Genomic DNA, 11,234 nt, shown 5'->3' on the forward strand with positions numbered 1-11,234 from the left:
TTTTTGTTTTCTCCTTATACAATATCTGGTTTACCGTTCTATTTTTCTGCTAGTTTTGTGGAACCTATATAGGCCTATTATATGAGTAATCCGCATCGTATAAGTAATGTCTAACATTCTATAAGAGTGATCGCCAACTTTTTCGTATACATTTTTGCCCAGAAAAAGCTGCAGAGAAAAAGTGTGAAAGCGCCCCAGAGGTGTCTACAATAGCAGTCATGATAAAACATATTTATGAACATTACTCCAGTTAAGTTCAAAGGGATACAGAAAAATAGAAGGAGCTCTCTATAGACAAACATTCCCAGGGGCAATGCAACTTGTTACATCTTGATCATGTCTTTAACACTTACTGTATACCTGAAAGCCAATTTATAAAAAACAATGTTAGTAGTAGCTCTTTGGTTGTCATCTTGTATTGTTAATATTGTTGATATTGCTTTTATCTCCTCATTGCACTTTTTTTATTTACATGATTACAGAGCTGCTATCTTGCCTTGATATGTGAACAGCAGTTCAGAGATATGCTTAGCGGGGTACTCTGGTGAAAGACATTTTTTTAATCAACTGGTGCCAGAAAGTTAAAAAATTTGTAAATTACTTCTATTTAAAAATCCTAATCCTTCCAGTACTTATCAGCTGCGGTATGCTCCACAGGAAGTTCTTTTCTTTGTGAATTTCTTTTCTGTCTGATCACAGTGCTCTCTGTTGACACCTCTGTCCATGTCAGGAACTGTCCAGAACAAATTCCCATAGCAAACCTCTCCTGCTCCAGACAGTTCCTGTCATGGACAGAAGTGTCAGCAGAGAGCACTGTGGTCAGACAGCAAAGAAATTCTAAAATATAAGAACTTTCTTTGTAGTATACAGCAGCTGATAAGTACTGGAAGGATTAAGATTTTTAAATAGACATAATTCACAAATTTGTTAAACTTTCTGGCACCAGTTGATTTGAAAAAATTGTTTTCCACCGGAGTACCCCTTTAACACCTTAACCCCTTGCCGCATATGGACATTTATAAACGTCCATAAGCGGCTCCCAAGGTATGACGCAGGCTCAGCAAGTGAGCGCGCATCATACCCGGTAGGTCCCGGTTGCTATAACCAACCAGGACCCACGCCTAATGCCGGACATCGCCGAACGGGCTGATGTCCGGCATTAACTCTTTAGATGCGGCGATAAAGTGAAAGTAAAAGCTTCCTGGCAGCTCAGTCAGGCTGATCGGGACCATTGGGGTAAAATCGCGATGTCACTATCAGCTAGAATGCAGAGTGTGCCTTACCTGCTTCCTGCGCGTCTGATCGGCGATTGATTCCTCCAATCCTGAAATCCAGGCTTGAGCAATCAACTGCCGATAACACTGATCAAGGCATTGCAATGCAATGACAGTGATCAGTGTACCGAATCGATGTACTGCATGTTATAGTCCAAGTTTGAATCACCCTCCTTTTCCCATAAAAAAAACTGTGTAGCTAAAAATAAATATAAACATATGTGGTATCACCGTGTGCGTAAATGTCCGATCTACAAAAATATATCATTAATTAAACCGCATGGTCAATGGCGTACGTGCAAAAGAAATTCCAAAGTCCAAAATAGCGTATTTTTTGTCACTTTTTATACCATAAAAATGAATAAAAAGCGATCATAAAGTCTGATCAAAACAAAAATGTTACCGATAAAAACTTCAGATCACAGCACAAAAAAATTGCCTTCATATCACCCCGTACATGGAAAAATAATAAAGTTATAGGGGTCAGAAGGGGACAATTTTTTAAGTATAAATTTTCTTGCATGTAGTTAGGATTTTTTCAGAAGTACGACAAAATCAAACCTACATAAGTAGGGTACTGTATCATTTTAACCGTATGGACCTACAGAATAAAGATAAGGTGTCAATTTTACCGAAAAATGTACTACGTAGAAACGGAAGCCCCCAAAAGTTACAAAATGGCGTTTTTTCTTCCATTTTGTCGCACAATTATTTTTTTTCCATATAACCTTAGATTTTGGGGGTAAAATGACTGATGTCATTGCAAAGTAGAATTGGTGGCGCAAAAAATAAGCCATCATATGGATTTTTAGGTGAAAAATTGAAAGGATTATGATTTTTTAAAGATAAGGAGGAAAAAACAAAAGTGCAAAAATGAAAAATTGCCAAAGAGGAAAGGGGTTAAAGTGTACCTGCCATAGTGCCAAAAGTGATATGTTACTCAGTACCCAATCCTGACCATGTGCATATAATTTTTATGTGTCTCAGACCTATATATCCAGAGATATAAGCATTTATATGCTGGTGAGTTACTTTTTCCGTGTGCTGGCTGGAGGGGGCCTGTCAGTCTGTCTCCTTCACAGTATATGTAGGAACATTCCTATACAGGTGGGGGTATGTGCAGAGCATTGCACCGTTGCCTGCACATACCCCCACCTGTATAGACACATGGGGGGGTATGTGTAGACTGCAGAGCATTGCACCCTTGGATCTGGGGAAGACTCTAGGGTGCAATGTTCTGCAGTGCACCAAGCCCCATGTGCAGGGGCCGCAGCACGGGAGAGAGCAGGGGCCGGAGCACGGGAGAGAGCAGGGGCCGGAGCACGGGAGAAAGCAGGAATCGCGGCCGGAGCAGTGACGAACCTCCAGGGCCAGCTCCACATAAGCAAAGGACAGGCATATTTAGTAGTTTACACAGCGGCAACATACCAGGTAAGGCCTCTCAATGCGCTCTGCTGGGGGCTGAATTGGGAACTGACCTTGGTGCTTGTCTGAAGGCAGTGAGGTAGAGGGGGGGGGCTGTCTGTGTGAGCACACTCCCTGTGCTCGTTCACAGGCAGTGCTTGCCCACGCATACACTCAATAGAAATCTCCTATACTGGATACCGGTATGCTTTACGGCCGGTATCCAGTATGCTGTAAAATCTAGACTAATCTGTCTGGCTAAAAGACAGGCGACCCCTAGTGGCGGCTATTTTGAGCTTTTATTTCAGGTGAAAATTTAATTTTTTTTTAACAGGTGTATATTATAACGAGTCCTGCAATATATGAAAAGTTTTCAACAATGACAGTGCCTCTTTAAGGATGCCACCAGTTTTTACCTTAATGGCCAAGCCCAATTTTTCAAATCTGTCCTGTGCCTCTTTAATTGGTAATACCTCTGACATGCTTTTACTTAGCAACGCAATTCTTAGATTGTTTTTTCATGACATATTATATTTTAAATTAGTGGTAAATCTTTGTTAATTCATGCAGCATTTTTGTTAAAAACTGCAAAATATTGTGAAAAATTTGAAAATTTCTGGCATTTTTTTAAATTAATTTGATGGAAATCACTTTATAGTACAAATCATGTTATTTATATTCTGTGGGTTGGTACAATTATGGCGATACCCAATTTTTTATAGCTTTTTTATGTTCTTTTTCCTTTTCTCAACAAAATATTTTTCCCCTTTTTTTGTGTTAAGTTCTGACAGCCATAACTTTCTTTATTTTTCGTCCAAAGCCATTGTGTAAGAGCGTTTTTTTTTGTGTGTGTGTTTTCTAAGTGGGACAAGCTGCACTTTTTATGCGTACCATTTTTGCGATTCATGCTACCTTTTGATCTTTTTTATTCCATGTTTTGGACCAAAATTAGCGTTTTTGTGGGGGGGGGGGGGGTTTAACGGTGTTCACCGTGCAGGATAGATACAATTATCAATTTATTGTACAAGTCATTATGGATGTGGCAATACCTATTATGTATAGGTTTGGGCGTTTTTTTGGGATGGGGGTAAAAATATATGATTTTATTGGAAAAAAAAGTTATTTATTATTTTTTTTACACTTTATTCATTTACTTTTTTTTTTTTTACTTTTTCACTTTTTACCTGTTTTGCTATGCTGCAGTACATCTGTACTGCAGCAGAGTATAGCTGTCCTCACATGATGCCATACTAGGCAGACAGAAGGGCATCAGCTGGCCTCCTGCTGCCATGGCAACCAACTGGATCACGCGATTGTCAACCCCATAGATTCCATCATCAGGACTCATCACGGCATCTGTTGGGTCAATACTGCCGAGACTGGCGCAATCCCGGTCTTGGCAGCTGCGACAGGACCGCGGCTGTGATTGACAGCCGGGCCCTGCCGGCGATCTACTGCAGCGCATGGTGCTGAACAGGAGATTGCTAGGATGTATGCATACATCCAGTTGGGCTAACTAGCTAGCAACTTAATTGTATGCATACGTCCTGGGGTGGGAAGGGGTTAAGGCTAAGTTTCTATTTTTATTTTTGTTTGCAAAAACTCCCCAAAAATGCCAAATCTGCCACTATGGCATTTTTTCAGGAAAAGCTTGCCATTTTTCTCCCAAAACACCATAAAAAACGCCATGTGGGTTTTAATATTGGCATTTGTGGTTTTTTTTTTTTTTGTTTTTTTTTGGACTTTGGTGATCTTAAAAAGGGATAGACATAGCTTTTTTTTATTGAATTACCTAGGGTACCATGAAAAACAAACAGGAGTGATGCAGTAGGGATGCCTGAATTTGTAGGGAAGTTTTAAAACAAAATTATTTTTATTTGAAAGCAGGGACCAATGTATGAATGGAAGTGATAGATCATAACATAAATTAATGAATGATCACTGAGCAATAAATGATGAATGATGTATGAATGATTTAATTGTGTGTGACATTGAAGTTAACAATTGTTATTTTATATTTTCTTAGTTGGTGCATATTTTCCCTCAGCGATTCAGTACTCCTATCATTGAACAGACTGTGTTCCATGATGGGAGTAGTAGCACAGGGGCTGAGAGACCGATCACATCTGGTCTCAGTCCTAAGACTCATAGCCACAGACGATATTAATATTGCAAGGAAGGTAAGCTAATGTATGAATGAATAAATTAATGATGACAAATAAATGACAAATGAGGTTTGAATGATTAATGAATTATGCAGAACTCCCATTATGGAATAGACTGTGTTCCATGATGGGAGTAGTAGCACAGGGGCTGAGAGTCTGATCGCATTGGGTCTCAGTCCTAAGACCCGCTGCAATCCTGACTTAGAAACCAGGGAAGTGGGTGGCATGCCGCTCAGCTTCCTAGCCAGCCAGGGAATGGTTGCCTTAATGACACCCCTTTGTGCCCAGGAATACAAAGGGGACCACTCCCTTGTCTTGGGAACTCTTCTCACTCGCAACTCTATCTCTAATAACCATGGACTGGTCGACAATCTTCTTAATGTGCCTTCCTTTCTTCCCAATGACTTTTCCCGCCAAGTTTGGGGGAACCCAGATTACCTCTTCAGCAAACTCCAGGTAACCTCATGCCTTCTTCACAGAATCTTGGTTATCACCATACACATGACATGTATCTTTATCAAGAACAACTGCCATCAACCCAGGGATCCTCCCTGCTTGTTGTATATTTGTGCCACAAGTGCCGATTACTAAACCCATCCAGTCTTCTCGTACATCAAATTGCACATGGAATCTGGACACTGAAGGACATAAGCTTTCCATATGCTTTCTGGCTTCTTTGATTCTTCTTATTTCAGACAATTTTTTCCAAAAACTTCTGAAATGTATGTTACTCAATATGTTCACCCTCTTAATGGTAACTTCATTGTCAGACAAAATGACCAGCTGGGCATTCTCTGAGTCATAATACACCAAATAGGCCCTCACTGCCTTTGTAAAGTCTTTATGAGTAGATTCCTTTGCGCACATCTGCCTCAAGTCTTCAGGAAAGTTTAGCTTTACTTTATAGAGAGGGTTCCTCGCAACTTGTGTTCCAAAGACTTCCTTGGAGCCTCTCACCTTCTTACTGTTGCTCAGGGCAACGCCTTAGACACTGGCTGCCAACAAGATGGTCTTTCCAGGTCTCTGCCTTCGCTCACCAATGGCTGGACCGTAGTGTGAGCTTTGCTGGGCCCGACTGTCTAAGTCTGTCTTTGCTCAGAGTTCTTCGTTCAATTGAGCAATCCGCACTTCAAGCCTCTCAACTGCAAAATTCTCTTTATCCAGTTATGCTACAGCTTGGTCTCTGCTTTCTTTTGGAACCTTCATATCCCCTTCCAGCTTTAAATGTTTATGCTGCTCACTCTTGAGCTTAACAGAGTTCCCCTTTTCTCTTTCCAGCAGTTCTGTCAAGTTTTTGACAGTATCCTCCAGCGACAGCAGTTGTTCTCTCATCTGCTCATTGTCTTTACTCGGCTGCTCCACTTTCTGCTCATTGACTTTTAGCTGAGCCTCTTGTTCAGAGGGCTTCATTCTCAGTGAATCCAAGGTAGCTGCTTGAGACTTGCGCGTATTGTTCTGCGCCTCCAGGCTCTGCACCTTACAGGCCATTACTAGTGATGAGCAGCATTGGCCATATTCCAATTTGCGATATTTTGTGAATATATAGACGAATATTTGTCCTATATTCGCGAATTTCACGTATTCGTTATATTCGCATATTCGCGTATTCGAGGAAGAAAACAGTGAGGGGTGGGCAACTTTACTATTGGTTGCTAGGGATGTTGTTGATAACCTCTGACAAGTGTATTTGCATTGGCCCACAAGTTAAAAGAAGGAATATGCGAATATGCGCATATGCGAATATGTGCATATGCGAATATGTGGAAAAAAGCAAATATTCGTAATTTTGAATATATAGCGAATGTATTCGCAATATTCACGAATTCGCTAATTTGTGATATTCGAGATTAAAATTTTAAATGTGAATATTCGCGCCCAACACTAGCCATTACCACTTTCTCCTTCTTGAGCTCTTCAATGGCTACCAACCTAGCCTGGTTATCACTTAGTAGAGCCTGATATTCACTTCTTTCTTTTGAGACAATTTTGCAGAAACCATCTGTAAAGTTTCTTCAAGATTCTGGATCTGCTCCCTTTTCTTATCAAAACCAGCTTGTTTTTTCCGAGATCTCATACTTACAGCGATCTCCTCACTCTCGCTGATGGACCTTGAGACATTCTCTTGTCCTCTGACAGTAACCTGTCCTTGGCCTGTCTCTTCCTTCAAGCTAACTCGTTCAGACTCTTCTTCACCTTTAGGAGTGGTCTTCCCCTTTTCAAGGGTCTGAGCCACTTGGGCTTCAGGGTAGTTCCCGGACAGTCTCTCTGAACTGTCTCTCTGCTCACTCCTTGACTTCTCTGTTACTTCACCCCGATCTCCCTGCTCACCGGAAGAAATGTCTAGGGCTCCTAGGTCCGCAACAACATCTGGTCTATTGGTTCGATCCTTCCTGGTCACTATCCATCTCTCGTCCAGACGTCACATCTCCTTCACTCAGGACTCTGTCTGTGACAGTAAGTGCAGCATCCAGCTCCACATGTAATCTCTTCAGTACTTCTGTATTATCCACAGACGTCTCTGTAGCTTCTTTTCCGGTCACCTCTTCAGGATGACCGCACAATTTCAACCCCCCCTTTGGGCTCATCTTTATTCACAAAGTTCAGTATAGCTTCCTCTTTCTCGGTCTCAGTCACTTCTTCCAGGTGACAGCGCAACTCTAGTCCCACCTTGGGCTCATCTTCAGCTGGTGGATGAAACCCATGTTCCTGTATCTGATCCATTTCTGATTTTACTGAAGATTCTGTTTCAGTCAGAGGCACACTTATCCCTTGAGTCATTGGATCCTCTTGGACTTGACTCACGGTCTGTTCTTCAGCTCCCCCAGCAGTCTGGCAGCCCCCTATCTGACACATATGTAGTGACTGCTGGCACTCCCTATCCTCAGCCTCTGTTGAGTAACTCTCAACTAGTGTGTGGTGCAAGTCAAGTGTTGTAGGCCTATCAGGTGTACCCGCTCTAGTTACCTGACAGTCTTCCCATGATTGCTGAAAAAAGGGAAAATCTGTGCCCAGTACTACATCATACTCCAAGGAGGGCTCTATTGCAACCTTGTGTCTCACAGTACCATAGGGAGTAGAAATACAGACATTTACAGTTTTATAACCCCTAATAACAGTCGTATCAGTCTTCAAGAGGGGTTCCCCACCCTCAAATGATTTCACAACTAGACATTGGTTGGAGTCACCTTGGACAGAGTTCACAAAGTCAAGTAGTGACATACCACCCACCATTACCTCAGGACCCTTTGTGTGCGATTTCTCTGGTACACTCTCCCCATTCCACAATTGCCAATAATATGGGAAGTCTCTGCCCAGTATAATCTCTATCTCAAGCTCGGCACACACCTCCATAACATGGCTCACTGTCCCCTAACAGGTTTTAAAGTCAATCAGAACAGTCTTACAAGGCTCTGGTCGAGTCTTCAAAAAGAGTATTATGTCCGGCATGACTCTGGATACAGCCTGGCGACAGTCCAAATCCATGAACAGTAGGATTCCACCCACCAGTAACTCAGGGGTCCTCATGTCCGTCTTTTCTGGCCTCCTGACCAGAGGACCATCAGGTGTGAAGACATCCTCTTGCTGAGCTGCAGCTGATTTCTTTAAGGCGCTCCCCATACCACTCATCTTAGCGACAACTGGTTGCTGTCCAGCATTTCGACATTGACCCATTTTTGCAAAACAAAATAATCCCACACAGCTTACTGCTATTGCTCTGAGCAGGTGGCCCGTCCACCTGTCTCCTCACCTGAGAGAGCGCTCACTCGCTTGATGCAATCTGTTGCCCCTTGCAACACTTTCACCACAGGCTCAGTCCTGCTCTTGTACTACACATCTTGGCTTGTCCCACTTGCACGGTTGGTTGCTCCTGGCAACAATTTCACTGCAACTCGACCGTTGGTTGCTCTTAGCAATATGATGCCCGCATCCTCCACCAATTGTAAGGTTTTCACCCTGGGGATAGCTCTGGGATCGTCCCTGACACAGCCACAAGACACGTTTCTTCACAATAAACCGGCAAACAGCAAGTCCTTTCTGCAAATTTGGCTCCTCGCCAGCTTTATTAGACAGGTTGCAGGATAAGTAAAAACATAATACAGGAACAAACCAAAATCCTAGACCGTCCACTTCACTCTTGTGGGTGTCCCTCGCAGTCCTGGCTGTGTGCTCCTCGCAAGGACCCCTGCCTATCCCCAAAGCCACCTTGCTGTCTTCTGGGGAGAGCCCAGACTACACTGTCTGACTTCCTTTTAAACATACTTCCCCTCTCTGCTGTCTCATTGATTAGGCCCCAGGAACAGCTATATATACTACTGACTATTATTTAGTCAGCCACCAATTGTGCAAGTTCTCCCACTTAAAAAGATGAGAGAGGCCTGGATGAGTCTTTCAGCAGGACAATGATCCCAAACACCCCCCCCCCCCCCCCCCCCCCCCCCCCCGGGCAACGAAGGAGTGGCTTTGTAAGAAGCATTTCAAGGTCCTGGAGTGGCCTAGCCAGTCTCCAGATCTCAACCCCATAGAAAACCTTTGGAGGGAGTTGAAAGTCCGTGTTGCCCAGTGACAGCCCCAAAACATCACTGCAATTGGGCCAAAATACCAGCAACAGTGTATGAAAACCTTGTGAAGACTTACAGAAAATGTTTCACCTCTGTCATTGTCAACAAAGGGTATATAACAAAGTATTGAGATGAACTTTTGTTATTGACCAAATACTTATTTTCCACCATAATTTGCAAATAAATACTTTAAAAATCAGACAATGTGATTTTATGGATTTTTTTTTTCTCACTTTGTCTCTCATAGTTGAGTTATACCTATGATGAAAATTACAGGTTTCATCTTCAATGCCCTTGCTGATGGAAGGAGGTTTTCACTCAAAATCTCACAGTACATGGCTCCATTCATTCTTTCCTTTACACAAATCAGTCGTCCTGGTCCCTTAGCAGAAAAACAGCCCCAAAGCATGATGTTTCCGCCCCCATGCTTCACAGTAGGTATGGTGTTCTTTGGATGCAACTCAGCATTCTTTCTCCTCCAAACATGGGGAGTTGAGTTTTTACTAAAAAGTTTTACTTTGGTTTCATCTGACCATATGACATTCTCCCAATACTCTTCTGAATCATCCAAATGCTCTCTAGCAAACTTCAGATGGGCCCGGACATGTACTGGCTTCAGCAGGGAGACACGTCTGGCACTGTATAATTTGAGTCCCTGGCAGCATAGTGTGTTACTGATGGTAGCCTTTGTTACTTTGGTCCCAGCTCTCTGCAGGTCATTCACTAGGTCCCCCGTGTGGTTCTGGGATTTTTGCTCACTGTTCTTGTAATTCATTTTGACACCACAGGGTGAGATATTGCGTGGAGCCCCAGATCAAGGGAGATTATCAGTGGTCTTGCGTTTCTTCCATTTTCTGATAATTGCTCCCACAGTTGATTTCTTCACACCAAGCTGCTTGTCTATTGCAGATTCAGTCTTCCCAGCCTGGTGCAGGTCTACAATTTTGTTTGGAGTGTGACTGTTTGAGGTTGTCGACAGGTGTCTTTAAAACCCTGGGTTCTCAACCCGTGGTAAGGGGTACGCCACGGGTTGAGCGGGGGTACACGAAAGCGCTGTCAAATACCGGTCATGCATTGGCCAGCATTTGACAGCGCATAGCTGCGGCAGCTCACTGTAGAGTAGCGCTGCCCGAGTTGCAGCCGCGGCTACTGTAAGTGAGCTGCCCGGTTGCCGGTGGGACGTGTGACCTCCCCTGATGTTGCACGGAGTTGCCGCACAGCGCATGAGAACGTCACACGTCAGTGCGGCCCCACCGAATGGGACGCGCTGCATCAAGTAGCAGCAAACAGGGTCCTGCCAGAGGCCAGGTAAAAAGAATAAAAAAGTTAATTACTGTGTGGGCCAGAGGGGGGATGTATTGGACAGAGGGGGGGTGTATTGAACCGAGGGGGGTGTATTGGACAGAAGGTGGGTGTATTGGACAGAGGGGGGTGTATTGGACGGAGGGGGGTGTATTGGACGGAGGGGGGATGTATTAGACGGAGGGGGATGTATTGGACAGAGGGGGTGATGTATTGGACGGAGGGGGTGATGTATTGGACAGAGGGGGGTGTATTGGACGGAGGGGGGGATGTATTGGACGGAGGGGGGTGTATTGGACGGAGGGGGGGATGTATTGGATGAAGGGGGGGTGTATTGGACAGAGGGGGGATGTATTGGACGGAGCACAAGGCATTGAGATGGAGGGGGAGAGGGATGGGGAGTAATAAAGCAATGCCTTGTGCATTATTACTCCCCATCCCCCCTCATCCCCCCTCCTCCACTATCCCTCTCCCCCTCCATCTTAATGCCTTTTGCTTTATTACGCCTCATGCCCCCTCTGCCATTGTCC

The 11,234-nt window shown here is 43.8% G+C and overlaps 1 pseudogene; it reads right to left on the reverse strand.

Moving 5' to 3' along the window:
• Positions 1-5,107: 5,107 nt before the first annotated feature.
• LOC130274553 (fragile X messenger ribonucleoprotein 1 homolog) lies at positions 5,108-6,917 on the reverse strand (annotated as a pseudogene).
• Between the last annotated feature and the right edge of the window lie 4,317 nt (positions 6,918-11,234).

The sequence above is a fragment of the Hyla sarda genome, chromosome 5 (assembly GCF_029499605.1).
Source record: "Hyla sarda isolate aHylSar1 chromosome 5, aHylSar1.hap1, whole genome shotgun sequence".
Classification (NCBI taxonomy): domain Eukaryota; kingdom Metazoa; phylum Chordata; class Amphibia; order Anura; family Hylidae; genus Hyla; species Hyla sarda.